This window comes from Silurus meridionalis, chromosome 17, assembly GCF_014805685.1.
Source record: "Silurus meridionalis isolate SWU-2019-XX chromosome 17, ASM1480568v1, whole genome shotgun sequence".
Lineage (NCBI taxonomy): Eukaryota > Metazoa > Chordata > Actinopteri > Siluriformes > Siluridae > Silurus > Silurus meridionalis.
Genome location: NC_060900.1, coordinates 11,937,930 through 11,958,962, shown reverse-complemented (window position 1 = coordinate 11,958,962; position 21,033 = coordinate 11,937,930).

Here is a 21,033-nt window from a genome sequence, read left to right as displayed (position 1 = left end):
TCTAGATTAGACTACTGTAACGCTTTACTGTCTGGGTGTGCGAGTAAGTGCATCAATAAGCTTCAGTTAGTCCAGAATGCAGCAGCAAGGGTCCTCACTAGATCTAGGAAATATGACCACATCACCCTGTTTTAATCAGTCTACACTGGCTCCCAATCAAATCTCGCATTGATTATAAAATATTACTACTGACGATAAAGCACTCAATGGTCTCGCACCGCAGTATCTGAGTGAACTTCTGTACCAGTATGATCCTCCACGCCTACTTAGATCAAAAGGTGCTGGCTATCTGTTGGTTCCTCAAATAATGAAGACTACAGCAGGGGGCAGATCTTTCTCTTATAAAGCCCCACAGTTATGGAACAGCCTTCCAATCAGTGTTCGGGACTCAGACACAGTCTCAGTGTTCAAGTCGAGGTTGAAAACGTATTTATTTAGTCAAGCCTTTTATCAGTAGATTTCTCTTAGGTAAAGGCACAGATCTGGAGGGAACATGGATATAGAGTGTTTGGTGAACTGGTATATTTGTATGCTGTCGCCCCTCACATTCACACGCTCACTCAGGTTTGTTGACGGTGGTGTGGTGGGTCGCCTCTTATCCCAGAGATCCCTCATGTCTGTGTTACCTTCTGGTTCTCCCTTTTAGTTATGCTGCCATAGCGAGTCTTGCCGGAGTCCAAACTGCACAGTGACATTAACTTTCATACACCAATAGTTACACTTAATAATCCATATCCTTCTCTTCCGTCACCCTCTCTCTCTCTCTCTCTCTCTCTCTCTCTCTCTCTTCGGTCGAGTTAAACATGCTCCTGAGGCTCCAGTGACCAGTGTTCCTGCCCCTCTCCCTCCTTGGATCTTCACACTTCTGTGCAGCTCGGGACTGTCTCTTAATTCCGGAGTAGAACGGGTGCTTTGAGGACGGATTGGACTGTAGTTGGTGTCGGCGGTCTGCTGCACTGACTCGGAGTGCAGTTTGCTTCTGATCATCATCACTGTACCCCACAACATTGTATATCTGCTTCAAATGGACATTTGGTGCAACCCAGATGAGGATGGGTTCCTCTTGAGTCTGGTTCCTCTCAAGGTTTCTTCCTTATGCCATCTCGGGGAGTTTTTCCTTGCCACAGTTGCTCATCAGGGACAAACATACTTACAAAGAACATATTTATGTTTAATCACCACATTATCTGTGTAAAGCTGCTTTGAGACAATGTTCATTGTTAAAAGCGCTATACAAATAAAAATGAATTGAATTGAATTGAAATTGAATTGGTTGATGTGATTTGTCTTTAAAGTGAACATGTGCGGTATGGTGTGGTATAAAGTGCACTGTGCCATGCAAGTCCACAGTTAAAGTGACTGTCCAGTGTTTAAAGTGTTGTAGTGCGAGAAAAAAAGAAAAAGAACAATATATGCAGGAGTGTGATGATGGATAGAGAGTGACCAGCTTTTAGATCCAGTTTTTAAATCCTAGGTGTCTCCTGGTTTAAACTCCGAATGGCCTACGGGAAGAAGCTCCTCCTCATTCTCTCTGTGTTCGCTTTCAGGGAGCGGAAGTGTTTTTTCCGAACGCAACAGAGAAAAGAGTCCATTATTGGGATTGCTGAGGTCCTTTACAATCTTCATGGCTCTGGTCCGGCACCGCGTGCTGTAGATGTCCTGCAGGTTAGGGAGCTCGGTGTGGATCGTTCGTTCAGCTGAACACACCACCCTCTGGAGGGCTCGCCTGTCCTGCATGGTGCTATTCCCGAACCAGGAAGTGATGCTACCCGTCAGAACGCTCTCAATGGTGCAAGTGTAAAAAGTCTTTAGCACCTGAGAGGAAAGTTTAAAGTCCCTTAAGCATCTCAGGTGGTACAGACGCTGCTGAGCCTTCTTCACCAGGGTGTTGATGTGACAGGACCAAGACAGGTCCTGTGTGATGTAAACACCAAGGTACCGGAAACTGTCCACTCTGTCCACTGGGGTCCCGTTGATGTTTAGTGGTTGGTATGACCGCTCCTGCTTCGTGCTGAAGTCCACGATCAACTCCTTAGTCTTGCTGACGTTCAGGAGAAGGTTGTTCACCTGGTACCATCTCTCCAGGTTTTGAACCTCCTGTAGGTAGGCCGTCTCGTCGTTGTTGGAGATCCAGCCCACCACAACAGTGTCATCAGCAAACTTGAAGATGTACGTGTACAGTGAGTACAGCAGGTGGCTCAGAACACAACCCTGGGGAGCTCCAGTGCTGAGGGTGAGGGTGGATAGAGTGTGTTTTCCCACCCGTATGGCTTGTTGTCTGTCAGTCAGGAAGTTATAGATCCATTGACACAGTGGCAGGCTGAGTCCCAGGACCTCCAACTTAGAGGTGAGTGTAAAGGAAATTATAGTGTTAAATGCTGAACTGTAGTCCACAAACAGCATCTTTGTGTAATTCCCGTTTCTTTGGTCCAGGTGGCTGATAGTGTGGAGAAGATGTGCAATTGCATCCTCAGTCGAATGGTTCTGACGGTACACTAACAGTAGTGGGTCCAGTGTGTCTGGTAGTGAGGCAGTCTCTGACCAGTCTCTCGAAGCACTTCATCACTACTGAGGTCAGAGCTACAGGGCGGTAGTCGTTAAGGCAGGCGGGCTGGGGTTTCTTCGGGACAGGAACAATGGTGGACTGTTTGAAACATGAGGGGACAACAGATTGTTCCAGTGAGAGGTTGAATACCTCAGTGAACACCGGTGCTAGCTGGTCAGCGCAGGCTTTCAGAACCCGACCTGTGATGCCATCTGGTCCTGCTGCTTTCCTGGTATTCACTCTCTTGAATGCCCTCCTCACTTCATGCTCCGAGATGGTGAATGTGTTTACCTTTCCGGCTCTCTAGGCGTGCACACTGGTTGTGCTGCTAGCGCCGCTAGCGTGGTTAGCTGCAGCCTTGAAACGAGCGTAAAAGGTGTTAAGCTCGTCTGCCAGAGAAGCGTCCGCATTTACCATTCTGGAAGATGGTGTTCTATAGTCAGTTATTGTCCTTAGTCCCTGCCACAGGCTCTTAGAGCCACCTTGTTGGAACTGTGACTCTAGTTTCCTCCCGTAGCGCCACTTTGCATCCCTCCCCGCTCTGCGAACACTGTAAGACGCAGCCTTGTATTCATCCATGTCCCCGGTGGCGAGCCCCGTGCTGTAGGCAGCGAAGCGGGATCTCAGAGCGTCGCGGATGGTTTTATCCACCCACGACGATGTTTTTTTGCACCGTATCATCCGCTAGTTTCCCGATGAATCCCACAACCGCTTTCGTAAACATGTTGACGTCGTCAGAGCTGCGCCGGAACATGTCCCAGTCTGCGTCATCCAAAGCGTCCTGCAGAGCGCCCACCGATTGGTCAGTCCAGCGCGTGACGTCCCTCTGAACCGGAGCTTCCTGTTTCAGCCTTTGTTTGTAGACAGGCATGAGGAAGATGGCGGCATGGTCCGATTTCCCAAATGGTGGAGGTGGTTGTGCCTTGTAGCTGTTCTTGAATGTTGTATAGCAGTGGTCCAGTGTTCTTTCGCACCTGGTGGAGCAGGTGATGTGCTGATAAAAGTTCGGTAGTGCGCGCTTGAGGTTGGCACTGTTAAAATCTCCTACCACAATGAGCGCAGCGTCCCGATGCTGTTTGGTGTTGTGTTAGTGTCTCATGTAAGTCCTGTAGCGAATTTAGCTCGCAAAGAAAAGGGAATATTTATAAGTAATTATAACGGGTTATAGTTACTCCTAAATATTTCAATTAAATTGAATTGACGGTAATGGAATTAACATTACACTTATTTGTCTGTTCGTCCGGCAAACAGACAGTATAATTTTATATTAATTCTATAAAAGAGGTATCTCCCTGGCCAAGAAAGACGTAACCCCCTTTTACTTTATACCGTAAATTAAATTAAATAGAGCATGTAGTTAAGACCTGATGTTGCAGGAACTTCGTATTTATGGAATGTACTCAGAGACAACAACTTATGAAAAACACGGTGTTTAATGAATGAGACAAACACAACATAAAACTAACTACACAAACAAACAAACAAAAAGAAATAAAGAAAATAAAAATAAAAATAAAATAAACGAAAGTTGAAATTAGGAAAGGAGGAAGAGAAAGGAAAAGAAGAAGGAGGAAAAAGGGAGGAAAGGCAACTTAAACTTCAAATTAATCACATCCTAACTGAGAAATCGTCACGGAAATTTATATTCGCCTTAATATTAAGGGGTTCAAACTTAACACACATCTAAATTAGTTGGTAAACCGGTTACTTGCATTGACTTGTTGCACAAGAGTCCGGATGCGGTAGACAAAAGAATCTTGGACGAGTCGGTTAGGATGGAGTCAGATGTTCTTCCAGCTTCTCCTGAAGATCAGAGCAGTTGGTGTTTTGAAGATAAAGCTTGCTGGAAGATCTCAAAAGAGATTTGAGATCTCGTCCCGAAGAGTCGCTGCTGAGCTGTTCGAAGCGTCCGAGTCTCCAGCCCATTGAGCCCCCGAGCCTTCGAGCCTTTCCGGTCGAGCCGAGTGAGCGAGTTGCTCTCTTGACTGAACTCTGACTGGACCCGACTGCACTCTGACTGGACAATGATTAGTTGGGTTCAAGATGTTTTAAAGGTCCTGAACCCCACCCATCCTTGGGGGAATGGCCAATGCTATGGCCTGAAATTTTGGAGGGGAAAACTTCCTTTGTTCACCTGTGGGCATGGTTTCCGGGCTATACTTGCTTTTGGAGGACTTTAAAGTTTTATTCAAAGTGAATTAAGATGGTATGGTACATTTCATGATCAAATAAAATGTACCTCTGTTTTAAAAATAAAGAAACAGATAATTTTGCGGTCATTTGGATACTAAACATGAAAAGGAATGACAGTATAAGGCAGAGGTACATTAACTTACAGAGATCAGTAATTAACTGATGTTAATACAATGTTGTATTCTGATAAATAAAATGCACCCTTGTCAGGAAAGTAAAGAACAGATAATTCTAAGTCAATCAAGCCTTAAGAAGAGAAGAGACAACATTTAACACAGAGTTACATTTTAAGGTTTAAATATTATTGATGTAGAGTTAAACACTTGCTTTATTTATAGTAGAAGATACAAATGTAACCGGGTCATGTTATACACCCGAATGTTAATAGTTAGAACAGGGCTATATACATTTAAGGTAATAAAATAAAAAAAACTACACTGACATCATTTTGTAGGACTCGCAGTGAATTATGGGTAACATGAAAGGAAAACCGGGAAAGTTATAGAACAAGATGGCTATGTCTTGGGAATAAACAGTTATGTGCATAAAATCCTGGTGAGGAAGAAACACGTGTGTGGACATTAGCACGTGCAGGAGAAGTGAGTGATTTAATGATTTCTTTTGTTTATGTGATTTAGAATATATATGGATTTGTCAGATGTGTGGTGTATTGATGAATGTTTTCTTTTTTCTTTTGTCAGTTTCACCACTACCGTGTTGTATACCGCGTTTTACTGTATGCCATTTATTTTCATATGGTTTAGTTTACCGTGTGTAGAGTAGGGCATTGTGTACCTTTTTGCACTACAGTTTATATAGTTCATACCATTTTCCATATCGTTTGGATTGGGGCAATATTTTGCATTGCATCAGCTTGCATTGTACTGATTTTAGTCATCTGCTGGAGAGCAGATGTTGCCAATTTTGTTTTATTTTTATTTCTTTGTTTTCTCCCCAAAATCCAAAATCCCATGTTAGGGATCTATCAGATAAATAAAACCCGAAAAAGTCATTTTGTTGGTTTTGTGCATATCATTTCTCTACCCGCCAACAAATCTTGGTACCAGGAGTGGGGTATCTGAGTTTTGTAGCCATCTTTAGGCGAGTACAGTGCTCACAGTAAAGCGGTTGCAGTAAACGGTAGTGGTAATACGAAGCAGCAGTGACGTGCTGGACAGGCAAAGTGTGGGTGGTGCAGAGGAAGTTCCCGTGGTGTGCTGTGGACTTCGAGACTACTGAGTGGGACTTCAGTGCAGAGACTGCATCTACAGTTAAGGGCCAGTTCATCGCTGTGGACTACAGCAGACCTTCATTTTCTTAGGACGGAAGTACCAGATACGCTTCATGATGGACTCTGCGAGTGAACAAGCTGACATTGAGCCTGGCAACGTTGACATCTTAGCACAAATCTCTGAACTGGATAGGAAACACCAGCAAGCCATGGCTAGATTAGATGCTTTAAGGCAAGAACCCCAGAGGTCTTATGTCTATGTGCCGAGAGAACGTCACATTTCCCCATTTAGTGGTGAATATGAAAAGGATGGTCGTTCAGTTGATGACTTTATTGAAGAAGTTGAACGTGTTTTGCATGCTAGAAACCAGTCTACAAGTGATCAGCATGATTTTATTATGTCTCTTCTGAGGGGTGCTGCCTTAGAGGAAGTTCGGCTGCGTAGTAATGGCACACCCAGTCCTGCCACAGACCTGTTTGATTTTCTCAGAAAAGCATTTAGAGATAAAAGGTGTACTGCTAGTTTTTTACATGACTTTTACAACCGTAAGCAGAAAGATTGTGAAGATGTTTTGGAATATTCACATGCATTGTGTCAGATTTGGAGAACGGTTTTACAACAAAGTCCAAATGCTTTACCTAATCAGAACCAAGTTCTTAGGGATCAGTTTATTGAAGGGCTCAGAGACCCAGTAATAAAAAGAGAACTAAGGAAATTTGCCAGAGGGAATCCAGACTCTTCAATAATAGAGGTACGTGAAGAAGCATTATTGTGGTCAGTTGAGGATGAGTCTAGTCATTCACGAAACTCTAAGAGCAGATGTAAGGGATCTGATAGGGGGGATAACGAGGCTCGGTGCACTGTAGTTAAGGCCAGTGAACCACATTCAGTGACTTTAGAGGATCTCCTTAAAGTAGTAGCTGAACAAGGAAAACAGATCAGTGAGCTTACTGCAGCTGTAAAGTCCTTGGCTGTCCAGAAGGAAAGCCCTAGCAATTAATCTGGTATCGGACCTCGGGTTCAGTTGAGATTCACAGATGATGGCAAACCAATCTGTCTAAAATGCCAAGGAGAAGGACACATAGCTAAGAACTGCCCAAAAAAGCAACGTGTAATCAAGCTGCAAACAAATCACGAGCAAGATGTAGACCGGAACCAAGAAGGCTCCACTGCTATGAGTCGAGCAATTAGGGGTCACAACGTAGACCCAACCAGAATCAGCACGTTACATGACCAGTTACTTGCCCGTGCTGTGGGAACATGCCCGGTTGTGGACAAAGATAGGTGGTGTCTTAACACGTTGTTTATTAGACACGGGGAGCCAAGTAGGCACCATAACAGAGCAGTTTTTCCGTCAGCACTTGTGCGGAGAAGAGGAAGACATGCTGTCTACAGCCAGTTGGCTGAAGTTGACTGCAGCTAACGGGTTAGAGATTCCATACTTAGGCTATCTTGAGTTGGAAGTGGAAACCATGGGCTTGAGAATTCCTGATTGTGGATTTTTAGTAGTTAGAGATCCCCAGAGTTTTGATGATGCTGTACCCAGTATCATTGGTATGAATATCATCAGCCGTTGTCGTTAACTAGTCTATGCTGAGTTTGAGAATACCCTTGAGGGAAAACTAGATTCAGACTGGAGAAGTATTTTTCAGTGAGTGCAGAAATGTGGTATTAACAGGCAAACATTAGCAAGATTGGCAGGTAGAGACAAAGTACACATCCCTGCAGCATCAGTGGTTACTGTCATGGCTAAAGGGCTCCCACGTGAGTTTGAAAGTGGAGGTCAGAGGCTAGTAGAACCGCTGAACAGACCTTTACCAGGAGGTCTGGTGATCCTGCCTACATTGGTTAATTCTAGTTGCAATATAGTGCCTGTTCAAATTGTAAACCTCCACCAGGAAGATGTGTGGTTATGCCCTAGGACACGTTTAGGTGTTGTATCTCCAGTAGAGTGCATCAGTGATGAGCCCCAAGTTAAAGTCAAGTTTCAGCGTATTTCAGCAAGTACTGAACATGTCTCAGTTGTCTCAACCGATTCTCATAGTCTCAGTGGGCAGGAAATCTTAGGAAAACTAGATCTTGGAGGTACCAGTGAACAAGTGGAGTTAAGAGCATTGCTGACCAGGTATACTGATGTCTTGGCTATGGATGATGATGACCTAGGTTATACTGACAGAGTCACACATGATATCAACCTAGTTGATGAGGTACCGGTGAATTTACCATATTGTCGAATTACACCCAATCAGTATGTGGAGGTAAAAGAGCATATCTTCAAGCTGTTGAAGAAAGGCGTGATCCAGGAGAGCTCCAGTTCATATGCATCTCCAGTCGTTGTGGTTAGGAAGGCTGATGGGAGTATTCGATTGTGTGTTGATTACCGCAAACTTAACCAGAAAACCAAGAAAGATGCTTTTCCTTTGCCTCGAACTGATGAGAGCTTTGATGCTCTTCAAGGGGCAAAGTTCCTTTCGACTATAGACCTGGTAAGTGGCTATCACCAGGTGGCTGTGGCGGAAAATGACCGATATAAGACTTCGTTTAAAACGACATTCGGTCTTTATGAACATCTGCGGATGCCGATGGGTGTCTGTAATGGGCCTGCAACTTTTCAACGGCTAATGCAAACCACGATGAATGACTTAGTTTTCCAGATCATGCTAGTTTATCTGGATGACATTTTGATTTTTTCGAAGACATTTGCAGAACATCTAGAACACCTTGATGTTGTCCTTAAGAGACTGCAGGATACGGGTGTTAAAGTCAAGTTAGGGAAATGCCACTTCTTACAGCAGAAAGTAAAATTTTTGGGACATCAGATTTCAGCTGAGGGAATTGATACTGATCCAGACAAAATAGCAGCAGTGAAGTCATGGCCAGTACCGACTACCCTGAAGGAATTAAGATCTTTCCTAGGGTTTTGTGGATACTATAGATGGTTCGTGGAGCATTTTTCTAAAATAGCAGGTCCACTACATGACTTGGTGAACTGTTGCTTAAATTCTGGACCTCCCTCTCGAGTTAACCCGATGATGTGTAGTTTGTGGACTCCGGAATGCCAAAGTGCTTTTGATGTTTTAAAGCAAAAGCTCACTAGTGCACCAATATTGGGATTTGCTGATTTTACTCGTCCGTTTATTGTTGAAACAGATGCTAGCGGTCAGGGTTTGGGAGCTGTTCTGTATCAGCAACAAGGTGGGAACAGGCGAGTGATAGCATATGCCAGCCATAGACTCAGAAATGCTGAAAGGAATGACAGAAATTATAGCAGCATGAAATTAGAACTCCTGGCACTGAAATGGGCAATTGTTGAAAAATTTAGGGGCTACTTGTTGGGATCTAAGTTTACAGTTTTGACTGATAATAACCCTTTGTGTCATCTTGGCAGTGTTAGATTGGGTGCTGTTGAGCAGCATTGGATGGCACAGTTGGCGGTGTTTGATTTTGAAGTACAGTACCGGCCAGGTCGGTCTAACAAGGCTGCTGATGCTTTATCTAGGCACCCTTTAGCAGGGGATCATGATCCTGGTCTAGAAGAGGTTGAATTTGATGGTTAACTGAGTTAACAACAGCAGGACTTGATAGCTTCAATGTTAGACAGATGAGGGCGCTCGAAAAGGGAATTCCCTTGGGTCATTCAGTATCTCAGGGTAATACCCACACCTTACCAGGATACACTAAGGAAGAACTAGGCACGTTTCCTGTGCTGAGTGTTTTTAAATCCTTCTGGGAGCAAAAGCGAAAGCCAGACTTCAGAGAAAGAAAAGGTCTGACAAAGCCTGTGCTATCTTTACTGAAGCATTGGTTACACATTAGAGAAAAAGATGGACTTCTTTTCAGGGTGGTTGAAGATGCTAGACATGGAGAGTGCTTTCAACTCCTTGTGCCTGATTGTTTAAAGACCAAGGTCTTACAGAGTGTACATGACTCTATGGGCACCAAGGTAGTGAAAGAACTCTGGAGCTTTTGAGACGGCGATGCTTCTGGGTGGGAATTCATGAGGATGTGAAGCAGTGGATAAAAAATTGTGAACGTTGCGTACTAACCAAAATGCCTCATCCCAAAATCCATCCTCCTAGGAAAGCATTTTTAGCTAGCAGACCCTTAGAAGTAGTTGCTATTGATTTCACTACACTAGAACCTGCCACAGATGGAAGAGAAAATGTATTAGTGATCACAGATGTGTTTACAAAATTTACACAAGCTTTCCCTACACGTGATCAAAAGGCAAACACCACAGCCAAAGTTTTATTGAGGGAGTGGTTTATGAAGTATGGAGTACCTGAACGTCTGCATTCAGACCAAGGTAGAAGTTTTGAAAATGAGGTGGTCGAAGAACTTTGTAAACTGTATGGTGTGAAGAAAAGCCGCACGACTTCCCACCACCCCACAGGAAATGACCAGTGCGAGCATTTCAATAGAATGCTTCACGAACTGTTGCGAACTCTCCTGCCTGAGAAAAAACGCAGGTGGCCAGAACATTTGCCAGAATTAGTCTATGCATACAATGTAACCCCCACTCGACTACAGGCTATTCTCCACATTGCCTGCTGTTTGGGGTCGATCCCTATCTTCCAGTGGATGCTCTGTTAGGACAGGATTCAGCTGTTGAAACAAATCACGATTTGCTTGCTATACACCAGCAACGTCTAAAAGATGCTCATGCCAAAGCAAGAGAGTATTTTAATCTCAAAGCAGCTGAACGGATTTCTGCGTTAAACGAAAAAGTCTACTGTCCACCTATTGAAGACTATGTATTTGAGAAACAGGTCCCCAGGCAGAAATAAGATACTGGATGCCTGGAAACCCATTCCTCACCGTGTGGTGGAAGTGCAAGGAACCACTTACACAGTGGAACCTGTTGAAGGAGGTCCTATCAGGAGGGTTAACAGAGTTGACATTAGACCCTGTGTCTCTATGCCTACTCCGGCTCCACGGAAAAGACACAGATGCCAGAGTGCCGGTTCGTCTATGACCACATTTCCAGAAACTGATCCAGATTCTGATGACGTTTCAGATGACGGGGTGATTATGACAAGTGAGGCCTTGGTCTCAGATTCACAGATGAGTAACTCTTTAGAATCAGAGGTTCCGGTTTGTTCAGAAGAGCTATTGTTTGTGGATGAGGTGAACAACATCGAACCTCAGGCCCAAGTATCTGAAATGGAATTCGAACCTAGTCCTAACGATAAGCAAACTCCAGTTCCAGTCCCCCGTAGAACTAAAAGGCAAAATGCTGGACAACACTCCAATATGCACCATGAGCCAAAGTCAGTTTTAGACCACACGTCACTTAGTCCCGCAGCAGTATCCCAAATCATTGCCAGCTTGGGTACAGCTTTCTTCAGGGAGGCAGTTAAAGAAGTGAGAAACTCATTAGTAGTCACAGAGGACGCTGACTTCTAAGCAGGGGAGTATGTAACCGGGTCATGTTATACACCTGAATGTTAATAGTTAGAACAGGGCTATATACCTTTTAAGGTAATAAAAACTACACTGACATCAATTTGTAGGACTCGCAGTGAATTATGGGTAACATGAAAGAAAAACCAGGAAAGTTATAGAACAAGATGGCTATGTCTTGGGAATAAACAGTTATGTGCATAAAATCCTGGTGAGGAAGAAACGTGTGTGGACATTAGCACGTGCAGGAGAAGTGAGTGATTTAATGATTTCTTTTGTTTATGTGATTTAGAATATATATGGATTTGTCAGATGTGTGTGGTGTATTGATGAATGTTTTTCTTTTTTTTCTTTTGTCAGTTTCACCACTACCGTGTTGTATACCGCGTTTTACTGTATGCCATTTATTTTCGTATGGTTTAGTTTACCGTGTGTAGAGTAGGGCATTGTGTACCTTTTTGCACTACAGTTTATATAGTTCATACCATTTTCCATATCGTTTGGATTGGGGCAATATTTTGCATTGCATCAGCTTGCATTGTACTGATTTTAGTCATCTGCTGGAGAGCAGATGTTGCCAATTTTTGTTTTATTTTTATTTCTTTGTTTTCTCCCCAAAATCCAAAATCCCATGTCAGGGATCTATCAGATAAATAAAACTCGAAAAAGTCATTTTGTTGGTTTTGTGCATATCATTTCTCTACCCACCAACACAAACAAGATGTATGTTTGTATCATGTGAAGTGGGACATTCTATTTATTATTTAATTAATAAAAGAATGCTCCCTTTAGGTGTGTGTGTGTGTATGTGTGTGTCTGCATATGTGTGTGTGTCACAAACAGACGTACTGGGGCCGAGTTCTGAGAGTGAATTGTTTTATGGTCTGAGGGTCGCTGTGAATTCAACCAGAGAGGCCAGGGGGGTTATCTGGTTTTCGGGGTGGAGTGTGTGTGTGTGTGTGTGTGTGTGTGGTATAGAGACTGGCTTTTGTTATCAGTCTTCCGGGGGGGTGTATGACACTGTGGTATACAAGCTTTCAATAAAAGTGTAAGCCGTGGTGCTCATCCTTTGATTGAAGAGCAGATGTCAGGGTTAAAAGGAAATTCCTGAGACATGAAGTCTAAATGACACGTGCCAGACGCTACAGTCCCTTACTGCAGTGTCCGTGTCCGCTTGAGGTGGAATATAAATGGCACTGACTATGACTGAACTGAATTCCCGAGGTAGATAAAAGGGGCCGACATTTGATGGTAAGTAGTTCCAAATACGGTATGCAGGAGCGTGAAAGAGGAACGATGCTCATGCTGTCGCACCAGTGGTTGTTCACCATCAGACACACTCCACTTCCTCTTGACTTCCCCGACTCCAGTGTTCTGTCCATGCGGTAAACCGAGAAAAACTCGGCCGGCTAGATGGCGTGGTCCGGTACCGCTGGGTTCAGCCATGTCTCGGTGAAGCAGAGAAGGTTGCAGTCCCGAATGTCTCTCTGGAACCTGACCCTTGCCCTGAGGTCGTCGAGCTTAGTGCATTGTACACCAATAGATATGAGTGTCTCTGTCATATCTAATGATGTCCATCTTGTGTAAATGGAACTAAAACTAGTTAAATAAAAGTATAAAATAAACAAAAAAAACTTAGCCAGGTGACGGCAGCCGACCTCACCGGCGCCATCTTGAGCCAACTTGAGTATGACAGGACCAAACCAGGTCCTGTGTAATGTGAAAACCTAGGTACCAGAAACTGTCCACTCTCTCCACTGGAGTCCCGCTGATGTTTAGCGGTTGGTATGATCGCTCCTGCACAAACAACTACTTAGTCTTGCTGACGTTCAGGAGAAGGTTGTTCTCCTTGCACCATCTCTCCAGGTTTTTAACCTCCTGTAGGTAGGCCGTCTCATCGTTGTTGGAGATCAGACCCACCACAGCAGTGTCGTCAGCAAACTTGATGATGGTTGTGGAGTTGGAAGTGGCCACACAGTCATATGTGTACAGTGAGTACAGCAGGGGGCTCAGAACACAACCCTGGGGAGCTCCAGTGCTGAGGTTGAGGGTGGATGAAGTGTGTTTGCCCACGTGTACGGCTTGTCATCTGTCAGTCAGGAAGTTAGAGATCCATTGACACAGCGGCAGGCTGAGTCCCAGGACCTCCAACTTAGAGGTGAGTGTGGAGGGAATTATAGTGTTAAATGCTGAACTATAGTCAACAAAAAGCATCTTTGTATAATTCCCATTTCTTTGGTCCAGGTGGCTGATTGTAGTGTGCTGTGCCTTTTTCAGTGTCTCTTTGGCCTTGTAGTCGCAACGCTTTTTACATTTACCTATAGGAGATGTCAATGTACCTGGGCCCGTCTTCCTCAGGGCTTTGTTGACTCGCCAGCCGTATTCTCCAATGTAGTGCACAGAATTTTGGCTGATATCTGCCTGGATCTGCCAAAAACAACCTGCATCCTTCAATACGCAGATGACATCCTTGTTACAGGACTAACTGAGCAGGACTGCCACAAATCGTCCGTGGTTGTCTGTAATGTCCTGGCTCAGGCTGGATTTAAAGCTTCACACCAGAACCTACAGTGGGTGAAGTGGATCCCTGATTGCGCACGTCATGATAAAGTTTTGCGTAGTGCTATTGATCACGAAGCTCCTCCATCATATCTCATTCTGTGAATTCAATAAATGATATGTATATGCCCTCCAGAAGGCTATACAGTCTGCTCCAGCTTTAGGTCTTCCAAATTATACTAAGCCTTTTCACCTTTATGTGCACGAACATGGTGGTACGGCTGCGGGGATTGTGGCCCAGGAAGACAGTGACAGATATCGCCCTGTTGCGTATCTTTACAAATCTGTAGACAACATAGCACAAGGGAAGCCCTTGTGTTTGTGTGCGGTGGCTGCTGCGGCTCTGATTGTCCGGGATGCTGACAAAATGGTGCTGTCACATCCTTTGATACTGTACACCTCACATTAGGTATTAGCTATTTTACATAACCTCAACACCCAACATCTGACAGCACAATGTAGTTCTGGTTATGAAACCACACTCTTGGCAACAGAAAACTTAACTATTAGGCCTAATTCTTAGCCACATTCAGCTGTAGTAGCGCTTGCGTGATCTGCTAGACTTTATTGATTTAGATGGTTTTTATGACACACATGATTGCCTTAAACACATTGAACAGGAGACCTCTTATGTGCCCGATTTTTAAGATATGGAAGAGAGGGATTGCCCATAGGTAGATTGTCAATGTTCAAAACCTTCTGATTTTGTGTATTTATGTGGATATGCGGTTTTCCTGATAAAACAGTTAAAGCTAAATCATTACTATACACATTTGCACAGTCTGCAGAGTTGGTGGCACTTACAAGAGCATGTCTGAAGATAAAGTAGTGACTATTTACACTGATTCTAAGTATGCTTATGGTGTTGTGCATGATTTTGCAAAAACATGGAAGCAAAGACATTTTAAAGAACCTGATGGAAAGTCTACAGCACATTCTAATCTTATAGGTGAAATGCTGTTTAACTCACATGTCTCCAATATACCAGACATGTTACTAAAGCCTGCACTGACACAGGCCAAAATTAGACTGTTGTTCTCCCGAAAATACTCACAGAGATGAGTATGACCTGATCTTCAACAATAAAAACAAATCTTTTGAAAGTTTAATGTTCAGGTTTTTCCCAACCCCATGGGTCAGGGGACGCACTAGAGTTTCTTCCTTAGGTAAACTGGATGTGATGTGGACAATTACGTTTTCTGCCCTGGTTAAAAAATGTTATTCTATTAGTGCTGAAGTTTCACTATCTCTCCCCACAGATAAGCCATGGAATGTACATGGAATGTCTTTGTCTGGGCTGACACATCGCTGGTTACTATGTCTTCTTACCTAATTAGGAACAGTTTTAGGTTAGGTTTTTTCCAATGTGTATTTATACTTGTCTGTTATCTGCAATAAACTAAAGAATATTTGCGCTATTCTGTGTGCTGTGTGATTCTTCCCTAATCAGAAAAAGCACCATGGGCATCATAGATTGCATCGGAAAACTCTCCAAGAAGTTTTGTTTGGGCATGTTAAAAATCTAACAAATACTTTATAAGAACAATTAAAAAAACATTTTTTGGGAATTGTTGGCTTTCTGGAAAGTATGTTCATTTACTGTCTATGTACTAAATACTTGGTAGGGACTCCTTTTGTATAATTACTGCCTCAATTCGGCGTGGCATGGAGGTGATCAGTCTGTGGTGCTGTTGAGGTGGAATCAAAGCCCAAGTTTCTTTGACAGTGGCCTTTAGCTCATTTGCATTTTTTGGTCTCTTCTATTTTCCTCTTGACAATACCCTATAGATTCTCTATTGAGTTCAGGTCTGGTAAATTTTGCTGGCCAGTCAAGCACACCAACACCATGGTCAATTAACCAATTTTTGGTGCTTTTGGCAGTGTGGGCAGGGGCCAAATCCAACTGGAAAATGAAATCAGCATCTCCATGAAGCTGGTCAGCAGAGGGAAGCATGAAGTGCTATAAAACTTCCTTGTAGATGGCTGTGCTGACCTTGTACTTGATAAAACACAGCAGATGTCATGACTCCTCAAGCCACCACTGACTGTGCAAACTTTTCACTGGACTTCAAGCCACTAAGATTCTGTGCCTCTCCTCTTTCTTACAGACTCTGAGACCTTGATTTTATAATGAAATGCACAATTTTCTTTCCTTACATCTGAAAAGATTACCCACTAAGCAACAGTCCAGTCCTTTTTGTCCTTTGCCGAGGTAAAACAAATCTGACGTTGTCTCTGGTTGAGGAGTGGCTTGACACAAGGAATGCATCAGTTGCCGCCCATGAATATGTCTGTGCTTAGTGGCTCTTGAAATACTGACTCCAGCTACTGAGCTCCAGTGTGTCAGGGATCCACCTGCCACGCACACCTGGGGCTTTATCATCAATTATGCCTCCACTCTCTCTGGAGCTCCAGGCCTAATCATGCTCACCTGGGGCTCATCATCACTCCACCCCGCTCCTACATGAACCCCTCATTCACACCCACTCCCCGTTCGTTATTGAATGTGTAAATGGGTTCTTTGTTTTGTGCTATGTGCTATGTGCTATGTTTTCCATTACGTTCGGACTCCACTATCCGGTTCCGACTGCGCAACTTCTACCCCCGCATCCCGGATCAGCTACCATTCTCCCCAAGCACACCTCGGAATCTCGCAAGGACTTGTGTGTTCGTGAGTGCGTGTGTGTTTGTGCATGTGTGTGTGTATATCTCTCCCTCACTCTTGTTAATAAAACCTGAGCGAGCTGTACTCCGGCTTCCACTGGTGTGTCCAAACTTTTGGTCTGTACTGTGTGTGTGTGTGTGTGTATATATATATATATATATATATATATATATATATATATATATATATATATATATATATACACATGTGTTAATTTATAGTTTTGATGCCTTCAGTGGTGTGAATCTACAATTTTCATAGTCATGAAAATAAAGAAAACTTTGAATGAGAAGGTGTGTCCAAACTTTTGGTCTGTACTAATATATATATATATATATATATATATATATATATATATATATAATATTATATATATATATATATAATATTATATATATATATATATATATATATATATATATATATATATATATATATATATATATATATATATATATATATATATATATATATATATATATATATATATATACACACACACACACACACACAGTGAGGAAAATAAGTATTTGAACACCCTGCTATTTTGCAAGTCCCACTTAGAAATCATGGAGGGGTCTGAAATTGTCATCGTAGGTGCATGTCCACTGTGAGAGACATAATCTAAAAAAAAATCCAGAAATCACAATATATGATTTTTAAACTATTTATTTGTATGATACAGCTGCAAATAAGTATTTTAACACCTGTCTATCAGCTAGAATTCTGACCCTCAAAGACCTGTCTGCCTTTAAAATGTCCACCTCTACTACATTTATTATCCTAAATTAGATGCACCTGTTTGAGGTTGTTAGCTGCATACAGACACCTGTCCACCCCATACAATCAGTAAGAATCAAACTACTAACATGGCCAAGACCAAAGAGCTGTCTAAAGACACTAGAGACAAAATTGTACACCTCGACAAGGCTGAAAAGGGCTAAGGGGAAATTGCCAAGCAGCTTGGTGAAAAAAGGTCCACTGTTGGAGCAATCATTAGAAAATGGAAGAAGCTAAACATGACTGTCAATCTCCCTCGGACTGGGGCTCCATGCAAGATCTCACCTCGTGGGGTCTCAATGATCCTAAGGAAGGTGAGAAATCAGCCCAGAACTACACGGGAGGAGCTGGTCAATGACCTGAAAAGAGCTGGGACCACCGTTTCCAAGGTTACTGTTGGTAATACACTAAGACGTCATGGTTTGAAATCATGCATGGCACAGAAGGTTCCCCTGCTTAAACCAGCACATGTCCATGCACGTCTTAAGTTTGCCAATGACCATGTGGATGATCCAGAGGAGCCATGGGAGAAAGTCATGTGGTCAGATGAGACCAAAATAGAACTTTTGGGTCATAATTCCACTAAACATGTTTGGAGGAAGAAGAATGATGAGTACCATCCCAAGAACACCATCCCTACTGTGAAGCATGGGGGTGGTAGCATCATGCTTTGGGGGTGTTTTTCTGCACATGGGACAGTGCGACTGCACTGTATTAAGGAGAGGATGACCGGGGCAATGTATTGCGAGATTTTGGGGAACAACCTCCTTCCCTCAGTTAGAGCATTGAAGATGGGTCGAGGCTGGGTCTTCCAACATGACAATGACCCGAAGCACACAGCCAGGATAACCAAGGAGTGGCTCTGTAAGAAGCATATCAAGGTTCTGGCATGGCCTAGCCAGTCTCCAGACCTAAACCCAATAGAGAATCTTTGAAGGGAGCTCAAACTCCCTGTTTCTCAGCGACAGGCCAGAAACCTGACTGATCTAGAGAAGATCTGTGTGGAGGAGTGGGCCAAAATCCCTCCTGCAGTGTGCGCAAACAAAGGCTACTGTACCAAATATTAACATTGACTTTCTCAGGTGTTCAAATACTTATTTGAATCTGTATTATACAAATAAATAAGTAAAAAATCATACATTGTGATTTCTGGATTTTTTTTTTTAGATTATGTCTCTCACAGTGGACATGCACCTACGATGACAATTTCAGACCCCTCCATTATTTCTAAGTCGGAAAACTTGCAAAATAGCAGGGTGTTCAAATACTTATTTTCCTCACTGTGTATATATATATATATATATATATATATATATATATATATATATATATATATATATATATATATATATATATATAAATACCATGTGCACTTTTATTGTCTGCTTTCCTTCTGGACTACCTATATAAAAAAAGTCATGACTGTCTTCAATCAGGCCCATTCACATGTCTCAAAATAGCGGCATGTTCATTAACTGACAAAGTCTTTTAGCTCTGTAACTTATAGTCCTCTTGGCACCTTCCCTTACCTTTAAGGTTAAAGGAGTGACTCCCTCCCCCGTTTATCCAATCTTCACTCTCATGTCATCGGCCCCTCCACTGTTACCTGCCCCACTATCCCCTGTCACCCTGTACATGTTGAGCCATCTAATTTTTAAGTGGAAGGGCCACCCACATGCCTGACATCTCTCTGTCTTTATGTCTCATTAAAAGCAGCTTGGCTGTGGGGATGATGGTGCTTATCAAGTTAGCTTGACAAGAACTAGCCAATCTCTCCACCCTTCTTGTTCAAAGGTACAAAGGTGAGTGTGCATCATAATTCTAATATACTGTAAAAATCCTTATAAATACAATAGCATTTTAACAATTATTTTATTAATAATAATAATAATAATAATAATAATAGAATTCCACCCCTTTAATAGGATGTTGGGGTTTACAATTGTAGCGTCTGGCACAGGTCATTTAGACTTCATGTCCCAGGCATTCCTTTTAACCTATGACATCTTTACCTCAATCAAAAGTTGAAACTTTTATTGGGGGTAATATAGTCGTAAAGTGCCACACTCCCCCTTTTTAAAGACACAAACCGAACCAGACCCTGAACTCCTGTTGAGTTCACCAAGACCCCCTAATCCTAAAACACACACCCACACACAACTGGCTCCAGAAGGTCTGGATCCTACCACAAGACGAGATAACCCCATGCAGGTTCTCTGTTGACCGCATAGAGACCGCGACCATAAAACACCCACACATACACAATGCACACACACACACACACACACTGATACAATAAAGCATTCCTTTTTCTAATTAAACAAAATGAATAAGATGCTCCACACCCCACGACATTAACCTATACTTGTATGTATCTCCTTTATTGTTTATAGTTGTACGCTAAAGATCCTATTAATGTAACTCTATTAATGTGTCTCTTCTATTAAGGCTTAATTGACTTAAGATTATCTGTTCTTTACTTTCCTGACAAGGGTGCATTTCATTTGATCAGAATACGACATTGTACTAACATCCGTTATCGTTAATTACTGGTCCCAGCACGTTAATGTATACCTGTTCTAATGCTGTATGTCCTTTTAAGGCCTGATGTCAGAATTTATACAAAATTATCTGCTCTTCACTTTCCTAATGAAAGTGCATTTTGTTTTGTGTTTTCATTCTTTTATCAGAACATAATGTTGTAGTAACATTAGTTACACTTTGACTACTGATCTATGTATGTAATGTACCGCTGCCGTTATGCCATCAATCCTCTCGTGTTTAGTATCCAAATGACCACAAAATTATCTGTAACTTACTTTTCAAACTATGGTACATTTTATTGGATCAGAAAAGTCACCATACCGTCTTAACACACTTCAGATAAAACTTTAAAGTTCTATAATCCAAACCATGCCCACAGACACATGGAACAAAGGGAAGTTTTTCCCTCCAAAATCTCAACCCTAAGTATTGGCCGTTCCCCCAAAGATGGGTGGAGCTCGAGACCTTTAAAATGTCACGAATACCACCAATCGTTGGTCAGACGTACGAAACAGCTTGGAAACGACTCCCTCTTTCTTCTAGATCTTCCGGCAAGCTTCACTTCCAAGAACAACCACCGCTCTGATCTTCAGGAGAACCTGGAAGAACATCTGACCCCACCCTAACTGGCTCTTCAAAGATTTCCTTTTCGCATCCGGACTCTTGTGCAACAACCCAATGCAAGTAACCGTTTCCTTTACCAACGAATTTAGATGCGTATTTTAAGTCTTAGTAAATCTTAAGGTGAATTTAAATTCCTGTGACGATTTCCCAGTTAGGGTGTGCTTAATTTTGAAGCTTAAACATTTCTATCCATCCCCTTTCATTTTCCTCTTTCTTCTTGTTACTTCCTCTTCCTCCTTTCCTAGTTTTAACCTTTGTTTATTTTATTTAATTTGTGCCTTCTTTATTTCTTTTGTTTGTTCGTGTAGCTAGTTTTATGTGTGTTTGTCTCATTTATTAAACGCCATATTTTTCACAAATGATTGCCTCTGAGTACGTTCGCAAAGTTCCTGCAATATCCGGTCTGAACTACTTGCTCTTTTAATTTAATTTACGGTATAAAGTAAAAGGGGGTTACGTCTTTCTTGGACAGGGAGATACCTCTTTTA